At 38.2% G+C, this 17933-nt stretch overlaps 1 protein-coding gene and 1 long non-coding RNA gene across 3 annotated transcripts in view; both read right to left on the bottom strand.

The window, feature by feature from the left end:
* The window catches only part of alk (ALK receptor tyrosine kinase), a 482106-nt gene extending 473504 nt beyond the window's left edge, over positions 1-8602 (bottom strand). The window contains exon 1 of the mRNA XM_025900878.1: positions 8540-8602. The gene's annotated coding sequence lies outside the window, so the exon portion shown is untranslated. The remainder of the gene's footprint in view (positions 1-8539) is intronic.
* Positions 8603-9745: 1143 nt separating this feature from the next.
* Positions 9746-15070, bottom strand: LOC106098262 (uncharacterized). 2 transcript variants are annotated; one of them, XR_002057356.2, is made up of 3 exons: positions 14365-15070; positions 13302-13409; positions 9746-10068 (listed from the first exon to the last, which is right to left on the bottom strand). It is a non-coding gene; the product is annotated as an uncharacterized LOC106098262 (long non-coding RNA). The 2 variants fall into 2 exon arrangements; XR_002057357.2 differs by lacking the exon at positions 9746-10068 and adding an exon at positions 12564-12593.
* Between the last annotated feature and the right edge of the window lie 2863 nt (positions 15071-17933).

Below are 17933 nucleotides of genomic sequence, written 5' to 3'. Positions count from 1 at the left end.
AAAAAAAAAAAAAAAGAAAGTACTGACATAACCATCAGCACTGATCACTGGCTAGAAACTGGTCCCTCCTGGTCCTCTATGCGGCCAAGAAACCAGTGAGGGCGAAGTGTGCTGCATTCCACACATGACATCTGGAACGTTGGGAATGCACCATCAAGGCACTCATAATGGACTCAATGCAGCCATGCATTAGGATCCAATAGGGCACAAATATAGTTATAGTAAAGAAAAAATAGACACTCTTTCAAGTCTGTACTTTTATATATCAGGGCATAATAATCTGATAATCATCTGATCCTCATTGTCATTATTTAATTAACCAAAACTAAGCCAAAAATACAAAATGTCAAAAAACAAGAAACCCTCACTGACTCCATAGGAGGGCAAGTAGCAGCCAGCTGCTACTTTGATTTAATCACATTGATCAATTGATCATAACCAAGTGTGAGGACTTCTATAAAAGCAGAGGTTTTGGTAGTTTGCTGGTCTGAAGCATTCAGGTGCATGTTAACACAATCCCAAGGAGGGAAGACATCAGCAGATAGAGCTGCAATGGTTAGTGCAGCCTGGTAAGGTTTAGAAGACCAGTTCCAAAACAATTTGAAGTCCATCATTCTGCAGTGAAAATGATTATTCATAAATGGAAAACATTCAAGACAGCTGCCAGTCTTCCCAGGAGTATATGTCCCAGCAAATCCATCCCAAGGTCAGACCTTTCAATGCTCAGAGAAATTGAAAAGAAAAATTCAAGAGCTACATTTGAGACTCTGCGGGCCTCAGTTAGCGTGTTAAATGTTAAAGTTCATGACAGAAAATTAGAAACAGTCTGAAAAAGTATGTCCTCACATCCATTCCACACAAGCCAAAGTCTATTCTCTATAAAAAAGAACATGTCAGTGCCACTTGAGTTTGAAAAGTATCTGCAAAAAGAACAAGATTTGAGGAACAATGTACTTTGGCTAGACAAGACCAAAGTTAGATGTTTTGCATTAATGCACAACAGGTTTGGTGAACCTGAGCCACTGTGTTGACCAAGAATTCCTTTGTATACCAAAGTCTAGAGTCAAATGTGAGGCCATCTATAAACAAAAAAGCATGAAAAAGCAAGCTGGGTCATAAAATAGGACAATGATTTCAAGCACATCAGTACATCTACATTTACAGAGAGCGGAAAGAAAAAAAAAAAAAAAGAAAGAATAAAGAATCAAGGTGCTGCAATGGCCTAGTTAAAATCCAGACTGAAGTACTGTGGTGGGACGTTCAGAGAGCTGTGCATAAACAAATGCCCATGAGCATCAATAAATTAAGGCAACACTGTAAATAAAAGTGGGCCAAAATTCCTCCACAATGACTTGAGAGACTGAAAGTCAGAGACATAACAATTTATTCAAGGTGTTGCTGCAAAATTTTGTTCTACAAGTGGTTGAATTGTGGGGTAAACTTCTCTCACATTCATTTGTTTTCAGTAAATAGATAAAGATGAGGTACTATAATGTGTTATTGTTCATCTGAGGTTGTATTTACCCACTTTTAACACCTGGTAAGCATAAGAGGATTTTTTTATTTGGTGTGTAAAAACCTAGAAGTGAAAGTGGGTGTGCTTTCTTTGATACATGCGAGTAGAGACAGAGTGTCACAGTTTTTCCTTGCAGCGATGGATCGCTAACATTTCACTCACAGTCACTCCCTGTGTTACTTCCAAATAAAACTGCCTGAACCTTTGGCCTCTTTCAGCTCTGTCAGGTTGTCTGATTTCTTGTTTTGTCAGACTCCAGTGCAACAATATTGCAATGTCTCCAAATATCAGTAGTTCCTTTGTTGAGTACACTGAAAGAAAGGATGGATAAAGCAATAGAAAAAAGGAGCCAAATTGCAGTATAAGTATACGGTTTGTCATTTTTTTAAGCAGCAAATCCTTGTTTGCAAGCAGAAGCGTATCAAATATACAATGTGACACAATGAAGCACTTTCTGATTTATTAACTGGCTTTAGTAAATGACAGCTTACTGGCACATGACCCGTGTCAGAGTCCTCGGTGTGACACACCAGTGGCTGTGTGGTTTTTAGCCTCAGTCCTGTGGAGATCTCTGACCTATCTGCTCCCTCTGGATAGCTGCTGTCTGTTCTTTTATGTGACTTCATCAATCTTTGGTGTTAAGCTCCAAGCCGTGTCCACTTTCACAATGAAGAAAGGTCTTTGTCTTGGATGATGTTTATCATCATCATGGTAGGTAATTATTCACTCAGACATGTGCCTCTGAATATGCTCAGAGCAAGACCGACCCATGGCACTGTATCTGGGATTAAAAGGCCTGACAGACTGCTGCACTGACTCTCACCACCTGGAGACACAAATTTGCTACCTGAAGTCTACTTCAGGTCTTAGAAATCATCGAAGTGCACTGGCTCAATGCAACAACTGTAAAAGCATTTTACTGTTTGTCACTGGGGCAGATATAAAAGCAGCAGCTGTGTCCCATTTCTGGAAGCTCCTCATTAGAAGGACTGAAAGCTTGTAGGCTGAACCCTCACAGAGATCATCAATCTGATCATTTAGATTGATGACGACAGCTCTAAGGGCTTTTCTGTCAGCAGCTACAGTTGTTTGCCGGGGGAAACGTGTCCTGCGTTTACTGTGAAGGCCACCAGTGATTTTTTTTCCTTCAGAACTTTCCGAACTGCTTTACTTGACATTTTCATTTCCTGTGGTCTTTAATGACTTATCCCCTCCTCTAGCAGATTAGCATTTTATGTCATGGTCATATTCCCTTTATTTAAATTTGTTTCCGATGGCTCCTGTTCCAATCGAATTAACTAAAAATGAAGACTAAACAGCTAGTGCACTTTTAGAGAAGTTACTTCCATCATTCAGTAGTTGTGCATATCTGTGCATAAAATCCATCTTTTATTTAAAATACAAAAGGCATTATGTTATTAGAAAGACCAAATATTACTCTATACTTAACATAATTTTTGAGGCAATAACCTCAGGTGCTGACAGCTGTCACCATAGTGGAACATCTAAGATATCACTAATTATACTCTGTTCTGAATTTGGGGACATACACATACAGTGTGAATACAGTACTCAAGCCTGCTTTTGTGAAAATGGAGGCAGTGACTGCACCTGTCACTGACTGTTGAGACAGACGATGAGGAGGATTCTCCTGCTGTGCCTGGCCCTGCAGTTTTGTTTGGGAGGATTTGACTGCGTCATGCATATTCAAGATCACCTGTTTGCATTGCAGTGATAAACATTCACACAACTGAGATGATCTATTATTCTTTCATGCCACATTAAAGAGCAAAATGTAATGTTAAAAGCAGCTGTCATCCAAGCGACAGTTTGTTTTTGGAGCACCATGAAAGTGGAGTTTTTTTCTGCTCTGCCAGGCTTTTACCACAGCTGCCTTCAGCTGTCGCTTGTTTGCAACTATCGGCCTTCACTTTTGTCTTCAGGAACTGAAAAGCATTCACTTCACCATTGAAGCATATTTGATTTCTTTGCCTTAAACTCTAAGGTTGCTTTTGCAGAATGTTTTTCGTTATTTTCACTGTGAAGTGCTGTCCAATCAGTTTTGTAGCAGTTAGCTGAACCTGAGCAAAAGTATAGCCCTGCATGTTTGAGTCCATCCTGCTACATTCATTCTCCTGTTTATCATCAATAAACAGTAGTGGTCCAATTCCACTGGCAGCCATTCATAACATTGCTTCCACCATATTTCACCAAATTTAACAGATGATGCGGTATGCCCCGGATCACAAGCTGTTCCCTTCCTTTCTCCATACTTGTCATAACAGTGTTGTGTTAAGTGTAAAAATTCTGTGGACCCAAATGCACTGAATAAAGCAAGCTTTTTCTTAATTGCCGATTTAAAACTCCAAAGGTACAAATTCCAAGATAACAATTTAGTTGGTCCTGTGATTATGTCTCTGAATAACGATTAGCTAATTTTGTGCAGAAAATATGTTCAGAGTTTCATCAAAAGCCCCTTTTTTATGTTTAAAATAAGACAGATGCATCCAGATCTGTGCCAAAAAACACGGGGACACAGTGCTGGGGCAAAAAACACATGGAAATAATAACTTGCACACTGCAGTTTTCTCCAATGTAATACATCTTGGCACAGTTATTATAGTTTTATATTTTCTAATTAGTTTTCATTGTTATTTCACTTTGACTTTTAGATTTTTAAATTACTTTCAGTTTCCTGGGTGGATTTCCTTGTTTCAGTTTAATTTTCATTGTTTGAAAATGTTTAGTTTAAGTTTTTATAAGGTTCAGTGGTAGTTTTAGTCTTAAATTATTTTGGTCTGGAGGGCATATGTCAGAGAAAAGATTTAGGAAACTCAGTACAGGTATTACAGCAAAGCAAAGCAGTTGACATACAGTCTCAAAGATTCCAGAGTTCAAAAAAGAAAAAGAAAAAAAAAAAAAAAAAAACACCTTCACCAAATACTTCACCAGCCAAGTTGTAATAACATTTTTACCCAACTAACAAATATTAAAACATGTTTGATATTTTGTTTTAGTTTTTACAAAATTGTTTAAATTCATTTTTAAGGCCTTTTTTATTTTAAATTTTAGTTAACTGAAACATTTCTTCACATCGAGTTGTAATATTTAGTTTTAGTTTGGTAAAGTTACTTTGGATCTTGGTAATATGTAAAGCAGGGGTCCCCAAATCCAGGCCTCGAGGGCCGGTGTCTTGCAGTTTTTAGCTGTGTCCGTGTTCCAGCACAGCTGATTCAAATGGCTAAATTAACTCCTCAACATGTCTTGAAGTTCTCCAGAGGCCTGGTAATGAACTAATCATTTGGTTCAGGTGTGTACATCCAGGGTGAGATCTAAAACCTGCAGGACACCAGCCCTCGAGGCCTGGAGTTGGGGACCCCTGGTGTAAAGCTTCAAGCACATTCACCCTTCATCAGACAATACTCTAGTGATGCATACCGTGTAGTCTACCCCTTTTCAGTGAACTCACTGAAAGCCTCAATCAGAAAGCCTCTGAGAAACTTATGATACCTGTTAACTTTAGTTCTAGGTCTTATCCTGCCAGCTAACACAAAGAAAGTCTGTTTATGCTGAGGTTGTTTTGCATCATACCCCTCAGCTCTCCCCAATATGTGAGCACTTCTGTAACATCTAGCTACAAAAGTACTGCTGTGCAATATATCTTCACAGGGATACTAAATTTTGTGATAAATTAAACAGCACCTTTCTTTTTAAATTAAAAACTTATCATCATCACAATAACAACTAATTTCTGAGATTTGAAATGTCTTTATAAGCAGGACTTGGGGATTAGCTGATCATCAGGTGCCACACACGCACACGCAGGCGCGCACTAAATAGACAATCACAAAACCAAACAAAGACTGCCATTCTTCCCCCAGTTCTTTTGTATTCACACAATGGCATGACATCATTGCAACAACAAATAGTCCTCCTCAGGAAATGTCATTTGTAAATTGAGTTACAAACAATATCCAGTGCATGTTGGGACAATATGTCCACATCTGTTGCTACAAGAAGTAGTGACATTTGCGTGAGTATTGAGCAACAGTAATTTGTATATTTCGCTACACATCTCCATTTGTGTGATATCTATATTGTGTGATATTTCTGTGGTTATTGACACACTTACATAGGTGCTGTCAGTTTATGAAATCTGTTGCCTACCTTAAAAGCCAATTTCTCCAGACAGAGATAGAAATATTCTTTATTCTATCTATAAAATGATCAGCAACAGTAACCCTGGGTTTATATTGTGTAGGTCCTCATTCTGCCAAACAGCTCAGTGGATGGGCACAGGGGGTGTCTAGTGGTGTCTGGCACCAGGACATAGCAGCAGATTGCTTGGGTCATGTGGATTGCAGGGTGAAGCCTCCATAGACTACATGATGATCTTAGAAATGGAAAAAAATAGCATGCTGCTTCAAGCACAGTTTGACATTTTAACAGTTTAACATTTATATGTTTGTACTTCTTTTTATGCCATGACTGGTAGCATTAAATTACTTGCCAAGTGGTAAGGGTTAGGCTAAGCGACAGAGCTCAGCTTTATGCAGTGCTAAAAGGTGTATAATGATGCATTAAAATAAAAAGAAAATTGTGTTGACATGAGTGAAATCACTTAGAGAAATTAATGTGTTACTTGTGCCTTTTCAAGATCCTTCAAACCAGTCTATAAAATTACACTTTTATAGACTGGTTTTGAAATGATGTCATCTTTTAATATTCTTTTATTATCCTTTTTGCTTTTTTATGTAACCTTTGTCACTGGTCTTGTATTTTTTGTTATAATTGTGTTTTTACTTTTATTTTTATTATTCATTAATGATATTGACAGTTTGTGGTTTGCGTTTTTGTGCTATGTTTTCATATATCGTTTATCATGAATCCCCTGGTCACTCAGCAAATTACAGTGAGGTTCCAAATTACAATGTTTTCCAGCCGAGCATTACATTATAGCAATATAATTAATATAAAGCAATATAATTAGTGTTAGCCATAAGTCCATTGAAAAAAAAATATCATTGTTATATTTGTAGCTTATATTTGGATATTGCACAGTGGAGGTTGCACAGTGACCTCTAATGCTCCATGTGCATTTAGTATTCAAGCATAAGCTTTTACAAAACTGTTTAGAGCCCTGCTTTAGAGTTTGGAGAACGTTTTATCTTTCATGTCACGTTTAATGCACCAAAGTCAGTTCCAGTCATGCATTTATTGAATCATTACTTTTATAATTTCTGATATTAAATGAAGCTCAGTAGAAATGCTTCTTTCCTAAATCTACACAGTATGCCTCGCAGTCATTGTCAGTAAAGGTTTTGTCTCCTGACACAGCTGTCAACATCACCCAGTCCTGAGAGGCTTGTTCATGTTTTAAAAATACTGACAAATACTGACAAAACCTTTACACATTCCACTTCCAGTAGGATTTCCCCTCTTCAAAGTCATATTTTATTCCAAATCATGAATGCAGAGCAGTGGATGTGGTTCCCCACCCTGCTTAACCTCGCTGGGAGCTGATCTCCATATCAGCTCCTTCATGTTCTGCTTGCTGTTGTTGTGATCCAGAAGTTTTCAGGCTGTAAAGGAGGGATGAGCAGTGAGAGGCTTATTCCCGTTCCTGTTGCTCTGCATGGGGGCCTGTCAAACTTAGTTTACAGGCTTGGCGATGAGGTTTAGCCTAAAGCCAATAAAGCAGCTACAAAACCTTCATGAATTTATAATTTACCTCCCGACTCCCAGTGCCTAAACCCATTACCCTGCTTGGTTAAATGAGAACTTCTTCTGTTGTCCAGTGGAGTTTTGTTTAATAGTTTCACTAGTCAAGTGTTGCACAGAGGCCTCTTCTTAAATTAAACATGGATGTGCTGAGCTGTTCACTGCTGGGCAAATATGAGTGACCTAAAGGTTGATGCCATTTTGTTGAAGTGCACTTTAAAATGTAGCTGACTGTTTTTCTCTTCGATAAATACCAATGTGGCTTCACACTCCTCTCCCTGTTCTCATCCACCATCACACATACATCTCAAAATAATGAAGCTATAATTAAATTAGTGGATGGATCGACTAATAATCTCACCCAATATGTGAATATTATATTAGACCTGATGTTAAATGTAACCAGGAGTACGCAAACTATACTTTCCCTAAAAAAAAATATTGCTTTAAAAGGATTTTACATATCAGTATCAAGTTAACTTGACGCTAAAGGTGGCGTTAATAAAGGATTTTACACCTAAACTAAGATCATTTCTTGATTTATTGACTGGCAGTGAACTGAAAAGTAATCAGCATCTAGTAATCAACAACAAATTTTCCACAGGGACCAGGTAATTATCTTTGTCTTCGGTGATCGAATGCCTAATATTCTTAGGGTTTGTGCTGCTGGTTGGAGAACAAAAACAAACAAAAATCTATAGATTACCTGAGGGTGTCTGGCTTTAAAGATCTTATGATTGTGAAGCTCTAAAATATAAGATGCATCAAATAAACAAATTTTCTAATCATGATCCTAAAAACATAATTTAGAAGCACACAGCATGCCTTTAAAGTAACGTCTGTTGCCATGTCTTTTCAATAAATACATAAATAGAAATAATTAAAAAAAACAAGACACGTGAAAAAAAAAAAAATACAGGAAATGCTGCTACAGTAGCCCCAAGAAAGATACAGACAACCGAGGAAATCACTCTGCATTTGCTTCTGCTGTATCCTAGAGCTTAAATACTGCTGCTTTCGGTAAATCTGTCTGATGGGACAAAAAAAATGCCTTCTTTAAGCTGTCTTTTACCATATGGACTTAATCATGTTTTCAGTTAAAGCACCAGTTACCCTGCTTCAAAAATCCAGCTCAATACCCATAAAAAATTACTGCCATTTAAGTTTCTATATATACTTTGCTTCATAAGTGCTAACACCGAGACTTCAAAACAAGATTTCACGAACCTCTCGGTAATATCACTGCACCTATCCAACACATGCAGTCTGTACATGCGAAAAATGTTTGTGTCATGGTCTCACCTGTAGTCCAGGTGCTGGCCTGAATTCTGTCTGCCTCTCCTCTGTTTGGGTGAAAGGGTGTGAAAAACTAACTACTGTTTTTCAGGAGCGGGTGTGGCCCAGGGAGGCTCAAGTAGGTGCACCTGTTCTCCATTTTGCAATCACTGGGAGTACTTGAACCCAGCGCTCACCAATACCCGTTGCCAGACTGTTAACCTCTTTCATGTGATAATGTTGTGCAGCTGACAGCGATGGGCAAAGCAATGTTTTGTGATACACTGAAATGTTGGAAGCAGTTTTGCTGGGATTACATTGACACCAATCTCCACAGTGACACCTATTGGCCACATGCTGTAGATGCTATTCTGTGAAACAATAATACTGATAACCATTGTACAGTTCTAAATAAGGCTACGTATTATACCAGAAAATCAGAAATGATCATCAATGCATAATTTGGTGAATTGTTCAAACAATACTGCAGGTTGTTTAAGAAGCAGCAGGTAGGCCACCTATTGAAAGTGGGATGAAACCAAAATTAGCTGCATGTGCTCACATGATGTGGGTGTTTTGAACCATACTTGGGTATTCCATAAACTCAGTGCCAAAATATCATTATGGAGTATCCCTTCCCTACATGCTGATTGCAGTTCTTTCATGATCTGCTTACCTATTTGACATCCTTCCTGTTTTGGTTTTGGTGTACCTGCCTGAGCCATTCTCCCACACACTCCCAGGGAGACAAACCTGCCTAAGAAACTTGGAGACAAAGAGTTGAGCCTGTATCAAGGAAGGGCAATGAAAGACTGCTGTATTAAATATCTCACCCGAGCACCCCAATCTTTAAAATTAAGCAGATTTTGGCACACAGCTATGTGGTAGATTGAAGGAAAGGCAAAGCTAAGTTTACTTAGCAAGAAGCACATGGACCTTGCAGAACTCCAACTGTGCTCCTTTTGAAAGACTGTCAGACTCAATTCCAATCTGGTGACATTCAGAGTCATACTGTATAATTTATATACTTTTCAAACTGATCAGACTTTTCAACCCTTCATGTCTGCATTTGTCATGTTTCTCCTGTCACTCTGGTTTTTCTTTTGTAGTTTGTCACCAAGGTGAACATTTTTTTTTTTTTGAGGTCCAGAAAGAGACAAAAGAAAGAACTGATGCATGCCAAACCCATCTCGAGGCTACAGTGCCACTTTTCGCTCTTATTTATTTATTTTTTAGCATTTTGTTCTCTGGTATCTGTCCCAATCCTGAGTACTCCTAACATCCATCACTTCTGAGGCACATTACAACATCAAAGTGGGAGGTTACTGTCTTTATTTATGCAATTCATTCATTCCCACTCAGCACCCCCAGCCTTCGCCACCCTGTAAAAGCCGAGCATGATAGCTGCCAGCAGCTCTCCTCAGAAGTAATTTTGTTTGAACTAATGAGCGAAGAGAGGATCCCGCTCTGCGTTTGCTTTTAAACACCTTTGATGAATGACTCCTGTCCCAGTGGCTTGTGCTGTCATTAGCTTGACACCAGATAGAAGTGAAGTCCTAAAAGAAAATGGAAAATTGATTTACCTCAATTTTCATCCGGAGCAAACAGTTCATCCCCGTAATCCCACGCGACAGTGCACAGAGCGATTAGAAAACTGCCGGCGTGTGCTTCCTGTCGTACTCATGTGGAAAAGCACCATTCTAATCAGCAGTTATGCCATCGTTTCACTGCGCTGCACCACTATTAATGTGATATAAAAGACAGTCACCCAAGCTGGAGTTTAATTTCAGCAACGATTCAATGGGACTTATTTTGAAAGCTCGTTCTACTCTAATTGTATTATATTTGAGCATATGTTCTGGGCCTCGGTTAGGGAAACATTTGGGGATTCATGAAAAGTCTGAATATTTGATTTCCTGAACCTAGACAAAATACCTGTATGAATACATGACTGTTTCACTTATGCCAAGTCTTGCTCATGTAATTAAATTATAGAAAACAGCAGTATGAGTTTCTGTTACAGTCAGTGATAGAACTCGGGTCTTTTATCCTGGATGCACAGGTAAACCTTTGCTTGGAGAAAAATGCAACTTTCAAACCAATTCAAAGTGCCATGCATGCACGGTGAAATAAAACAAAAAAACAGCCCATCTATCCACCTTACTCAGATGGGGTTTTTTTCTACAACTACAGCACCCTTTTTGATGTTGTAGATGTCTGTAGACTCGGGAACAGTCTTCACATTGATAAGCTCATGGACTAAAGAGGCTCAGGAAAAGACTGGCTTTCCCTTCCTGTATCGCCTCCCTGTTGCTTTAAATTTCAGACATCAGAGAATTAAATGTCTGAATCATTGTGTGAGGAAGTGTTCTACAATTGTTGTCTTTATATTTGTATGATTGTATAAAAAATGCTGGGACAAATCAGTTTATATAGGTTTTAAACAACCCCCAATTTTAATAAGAAACATTATGAGCAGGGGCATAAAGGGGCCTGGAATAATCTAGAAAATGAATCCAACTCCATCAGGTAATCAGTAAATAAATCTGATAATATAAACTACTATTACTACTATAAACTACTATTAAATAAGATCTTTCTCAGGTTTTCAGTATTTTGGTGCAGTTTACAGTGATTAACTTTGTTGTACTGTTGCACTGGTGCAATGCAGAATAAACATAAGCGAGAAACATGGAACTTAGAGAAATGTGAAATTTGTGATAGCATATTTTGCTATAACTTCCAGGGGTAAACAGGTGTGTGTGTGTGTGTGTGTGTGTGTGTGTGTTTATTAAATTTCACCAGACATTCTGTACGTTCAGTTATTATTTCCCATTGAAAACTGATATGAAAGTTAATTTAGATAGCTCTTTAAATAACTGCCAATATAAGTGACCGTGCGTGTTTAAATATAGCTTCAGAGAAACAGGACTTGCTTCTGTTAACCTGGGAAATTTCACCTTTGTATTAGTTTTTTACTGGTTAGCGGCTGGAAAGCGGATATAATGTCAAGCACATGTGAATGTTTTCTACAGTCGTCGGTTTATAAATTGCCGAATGTTGTGACTAAATCTGCAAAGAGCACCAGCACAGCTCAGCTGACCATGGCCTGTCCACAGGAAAACAAATCTACTGGAGCTCACAGCAGAAATTATTACGTGACTTATTTCTGAGTGAGTTATTTTCCCCTGCTGCACTGCTACAAAGAAACTTAGGGATCCTCCACCAGCCAAATCCTACTTTAACCCCTGGCTCTATCCCTATCAAAGACACTGTCACAAACAGCAGCTCTGAAGATTATAGGTTCACTACACATCTAAAAAGGCAGAGCGAAACAGCCACAGTTATTCTGTATAAAACTCTTTGAGTTGGCCAGTTGCAAAAGTTTTATATGAAGTGGGGTATGTATATGGACAGCAGAACACAAAAACAAAACAGTTGGAAACACAAAAACAGTGAAGCTAAATGAACAGAGGATAAGAGCTACCCAAAATATGGCAAACATCACCATTGTTTCTTTCTTTATTGCAAATTGACTGTTTTCACCATCTGCTTCTTCTTCTCTGCTATGACTTTATGGATTATTGTTAGTGCAGCCTGAGGCCAGATGCCATTTCAATTCAGACAGCTCATCAAGACAAGTGACAAGAGTTGAGGTGTGAATGTGTTGCAGTGTGAAGTTGTTGAACTCTCACTTTAAAGAGCAGCCATGCACCTAAATAGCATTTTACGGTTTGTTATCCTGTAGCTCTCCATATTTTCAACATCTCAAGTCCATCCTCATCCCCGTCAAAGTCATTTTTACAGTTTTCTTTTTGAACAGAATCAAGCCAAACCAGGAAAAATCAGTAATTCCCTTTTGAAAGTCTGAAAAGTTTAAACCAAGAAGTTTCTATCATCAAGAATAAATAGCTGGTCCATTCATTAAGCTCCCAGCATTCATTTAGGCTGCCCACTCTTCTGTTTCATGTCTTTTCTTGAGCAGAAATTGTCTCAGGCTATTTAAAGGCGCTGTTTGTCACAAAAACAGCCACCATAAAAAGCTTAAAATGTGGCAGTGGGGTGTGGTTTTCTGGCACACCTGTAGGATGGAGAGGTAAGCGAAGAGGAGAGTGGCATCTTGCATGCATCTGTTGACTAAGTTCTTCTTTTATATAATGAGTACAGGGTTGGACACACACACACACACACAAACACACACACACACACTAGGCTACAGCACGACAGGCACTGAGAGGATGTCTGGAAAGAGTTGCAACATTAAGGTGGATAGCAAAACGTGTGCTACAAGGTATAAAGGCAAAAGTTTATTGCTTATGCTACCATATATAAAGGTTCCCACAACTAAGCCGTGTGTTCAGTTCTTCATAATGATAAAATTAATCCCTTGCTCATATATCCTCCTGCCTCCAGCCAGCCATCAGTTATAGCACACATCATCACATTATCATTGTGTTTGTTGGTCTATCACTCTGGCTACAAAATATCAGGGCTAAAATAGAGAATCCATTATCATACACTCTCTGAGTTTACGACGAGCTCGGATTCTGTTCTTATGGATTTGTTTTTCAATGAGCAATTTAAAATAGCACCTTAACACATGCTTATGTGTGGGATCATGTACAAAGCAATTTTTTTCTGATCTTTTTCATTAAATTGCCTCATTTTTCACAGCAGAGGTGATGAAACTCGAGGCAATTTGTTCCATGCATAAACAGGAATGTGAAAATAGTCTAAAATGCTAATAATTAGCTATCAAACTATAGAGCTACAGGTTTTATTGACTTACCTTACTAGAAATTGATATCTACAGTCAGATGCTCTATAACATGGCACTTGTATCCATTTGTGGCTGGTGACACTAGTAGACCTACCCACAGAATTTCCAGCTAATGAGCTGCTGGGCAGAGGAAGAAAAAAAAGCATATTGAAGAGAAAGCAAGCACAAGGAATTTTCAGTCACATAAGGCGAACAATAATATTTTGAAGTACAAATTTTATGTTTAACATATTTAAGCAGCCAGAACAGCACCCAGCATTAGACAGCTGCTGATTTTTATTACGATACACTACAGTTAACAGGAAGTACAAGGACAGATCATTCAAAGGAGATGTAATATCTTTCACCAGGTATGGATGTTGGGTGAAATGTAGGGGTGACGACCCAGATGCAGTATTGAAGAGGTTGTCATACAATTAAAAAGGTGAGCTTTTGACACTGACACCCCATTCTTAATCCGTAAAGTTTAATATGATGTCAGCCCACCCAAACTTAAAATTAACCAAACACATTTGAAAATTAAAGGGGTTTTTATGTCACAGGACGATAGTGACAGGGAGATTTAGTGTGTGATAGATTAGTTAAGTTAGTAATATATTAATTGATCGGCTAGTGAGAGACCATATTAATTGAGTTAATGAGAAACAGACTGTGATAGTTACATTATATTATATTGCAGTGCATTTCACTGAATTACCAATGAAATGTTAATCCAACAGAGGGAAATTAGCATTTGAAACACATTACATTCACAGCTTGCCATCTTTAACAATCTCAGTTTTTTCTTGCTTTGTTGTTTGGGGGTTTCTCCAAATCATGTTGATGATCATAATTACTGTTTCACAAAACCTCACTTTGCCCATCTCTAACTGCGACAAGGACTGAGGGAAAGACTGAACCATTTATACACAGGAAACTGCTTAGAGAATAAGACACAGGAGAAAGTAACCACACACATGTTAAGACAATCAGGACAATTAGAGGCAGAGAGACATGAGACAGAACTAAGGCATGCCGTGACAATCCATCCATCCATCCTCAGGGTTGCGGAGGAGGGACCTGTTCCACTTACCAGAGGGTAAGGGGCAAGGTGCTCCCTGAACAGGTCTGTTTCAGAGAAAAGAAACCTACAAGAAAAATACTAAACTGTCACGGTCTGCCGTGTGGAGAGGAGGGAGCGCGGACCTAAATGCAGATACACACGGCAGAGGTGACTGTTTAACAAAAGGTGAGCCTTTATTGTTGATTGCAAAAACACTACAAAACACAAGGCAAATGGGGAACCAAGGAATACAAAGAAAACCCTAAACTGGAAATGGCTAGACATGAAACTGGAAACAGAACTGCAAAAAACCTGAAACCTGGAAATGCAGGGGGAGACACACAGGGGATGATGAACAGAAGTAACACAAATGATCCGACGCAGGACAGAGGGAAACGTGCTACATATACATACACAAGGCAACGAGGGAAATGCACAACAGGAGGGAGACATAGCAGAACCTAATTAGACATGACGAGACAGAGAGGAAGCAAAACAGAATACATTGACATAAGACACAGACTGTCAAAGTAAAACAGGAAACAACAGAGACGCAGGCTTGACAGGGGAAAGGGCTGACAGAGGAGACAAAAGGAACATGGAGCACGGAGCGCAGGAATAGAAACCAAAAGACTAGAAATGGTAAACAATGAACTCAAAGACTATAATAAAATACAAAACACGGGGTCACCGTTACACTAAACACGGAGACAATAAGACAACAACAAACAAACACTGGAGGACAAAAACAAAAAGACAAAGGTGAAGATGAAGATGAAGGAAGAAAATGGGAAACTTCATACATACTAAAAAAAAATACAAAACAACACAACAATCCTATAGAGACGAATCTTTAACTTTGTACAAAGAAAAAAGGAATATAAAGAGGAGTATAAAGTACAGATATTTGTTTAAAACTGTAGTGGGTAAAAGTAAAAAGTTGTCAGGAAAAAAAAACTTTTTACATACAGATACCTGACAATTCTACTTAAGTACAGTTACAAAGTATTTTTACTTCATTACCTCCCACCTCTGACCTTAGCACACAAGAACATCAAAAGACAAACATAAAGAACAAAATAAAACAGCAACAAAATAATTCACCTATCACCTGTCTATCAAATTTCCCTGTTTCATTTATAGTGTATGAGTTCACCACAAGTGCTCTCAAGGCACTTTATATTGGAAATTAAAACCCCTTCAGCCTTAAAGAGAGAAACACAACAACAGGAAGAGACTTCTGGCAGAACGAGGCTCAGGAAACGGCAGCCGACGGCTGTGACTTGTTGGGGGATGTTGGGAAAAGATAGAAAAAAGGAGAACCTAGAGAGTTAAAAAAACACCCAACTGAGCACAAAATACACAAGAGAGCAGATAAAAGTTAATGGCATTCAATAGCGGCATATAAACACAATTATAATGAAAATAGGTGAATGAAAAAAGCAATGTTCACTGCACTACGAGAACTAACAGATTGTTCAGGTTCACTAGATTCAGTCTTATCAAAAATTAAGGTTTGTTTTCAAATTTTCAAAGCAGAGAGTGTCTGTGTCCTAAACCCAAACTGGGAGGTGGTGCAAAAGGAGAGGGGCTTGAAATCTTAGGAACCACCAGTAGGCCTGAAGTCTGATAGCTGAGCTCTATATTAGGATAATATGGTACTACGAGGTCTTAAAGGTAAGGCTTCCTTGAGAAGAAGGGCTTAAAAATCAGTTTTGAATTTATCAGGGAGCCAGTGAAGAGACAGTAATATAGAATATGATGTCTCTTTCCAGTCCCTGTTAGTACTCTGTGATGTGAAATCTTAGGACAGTCTGTTAATAAAGAATTACAATACCCTAACATAGAAGTAGCAAACTGATGAACTAATTTTTCAGCATCACTCTAAAACAGGGTGTTTGTTTGAAAAGTAGCTTCGGGTTTCTACACACTAATACCAAAAGTAAAGCCATTCAGAGTATCTATCTAGTTAGTTTCTGATCCAATTACCTCACTTTTGTCAGAATTTAGAGGTAGAACATTATAGGTCATTTAGGAATGGCTTTAAGACATTTCTGTAGTTTATCTAATTGATTTGTATCTTATAGCTTCATAGATAAATATTACTGAGCATCATCTGCATAGCAATGGAAATATATTCTGGGGCGTTTTTTTTTTTTTAGCAATACTGCATCAGGGAAGCAGGTATAAAGAGGAATATTGGTCATAGAACCTTGTGGAACCTTGTGTCAGGAAGCAGAACTTAAACACAACCAAAATGAGTAATGGGTGCAATATCGAATTATTACAAAATTTTGTTTCCATCAAACCTATATATCAGCAGCTGCTGATTAAGAATTAGGCTATTGATTAAGATTATGAAAACAGGGCTTATTATTTTTAATGCATCGGGACACTCTTTCTTGAACATTCAAATTGGAAGACTTAAAAACTGGATCTCAGCCGAATGAGGTTTTCACTGAAAGAATTTCTGACACCTGACAGTTTTGCCTTCAAGAAATATTTGTACAAGCTGTTTGTTTTCCTGGATGACACAATCGGCCCATCCTGTCTGTAAGAGCAAGCGAGATGGCAGCTCTGTGTGGCATTTATCAGCTTACACATACACATATTATAGTTCATATACACACACAAATACATACTGATGCAGTTCACTGAGTCTCTGTACATTTATTTGCACTCCTCCTTCCTCTGTCTTTCTGTCCCTGTTCTCCTCTGGCAAGTTGAAGGGATCAACAAACAAATCAGACTACGAGATCACACAGACCTTCAACCCACCCTCTTCTTTCCACCTGCATGCTTTTGCTCCAATATTTTTTATTTTTTATTTTTTATTTTTGTTCTTGCTTTACTCATGGGACACAGTATTTTACACCAATGACCCTCATACAAGGTTTAGCAATAAAAAAAATGTTCAAGTGTGTTTTATCTTGAAATTAATTTGTTTTGTTCAGCTTTTCCTTGTATGATACATTGCATCATTTTCTTTCTTTTAATATATTTATATGATATTATTACCAAAAAACTAAAGTGTTTTGTAACAGACCATGCAGTCTGGATTTCATGGTCTGACCTTGGAGGGGATTTCGACTAATGGGAAGATTGTGGTACTGTGTTAACACGTGTGCATGCTCTAGACCAGCAAACTGCCAAAACATCTGCTTTTTAAGTTGCTACTTACCCTTTAAATTCCTATGAAAGCAGTAAGACTTAACTCATGATTGCAGCCAACTTATTAGCTAGTCAGCCAGGCAGCTAGCTAGCCAACCTTTGTAGAGCAAGCTTCCATGTCAGTACAACGCAGTCTAGATTGCAGTGTTTGAACTACATAGAGTTCAAAGTGTATGTAGCTGACATCAATATTGTGATTTTGCCTGGCAGTTAGCGTTTCCACAATACAAAAGCTGTTTTGGGAACTGTCAAAATGAGATAACGCTGCCACCACAAGCCCAAATGGAAAATTGCAACATTAATTACTCCTTTAAGCTTTAAGTACTCTTTTTTCAAGCATTCATTATAAAAATAAATAAATCAAAAGAAGCTCTTAAATATGAATTTCATGGCTACATACATCACGTTAAAACTGACACTACAGTTTA

Source organism: Oreochromis niloticus, linkage group LG19, assembly GCF_001858045.2.
Source record: "Oreochromis niloticus isolate F11D_XX linkage group LG19, O_niloticus_UMD_NMBU, whole genome shotgun sequence".
Classification (NCBI taxonomy): Eukaryota; Metazoa; Chordata; class Actinopteri; order Cichliformes; family Cichlidae; genus Oreochromis; species Oreochromis niloticus.
The sequence above is the reverse complement of the archived record's forward strand: the minus strand, read 5'-3'. Positions and strand labels throughout refer to the sequence as shown.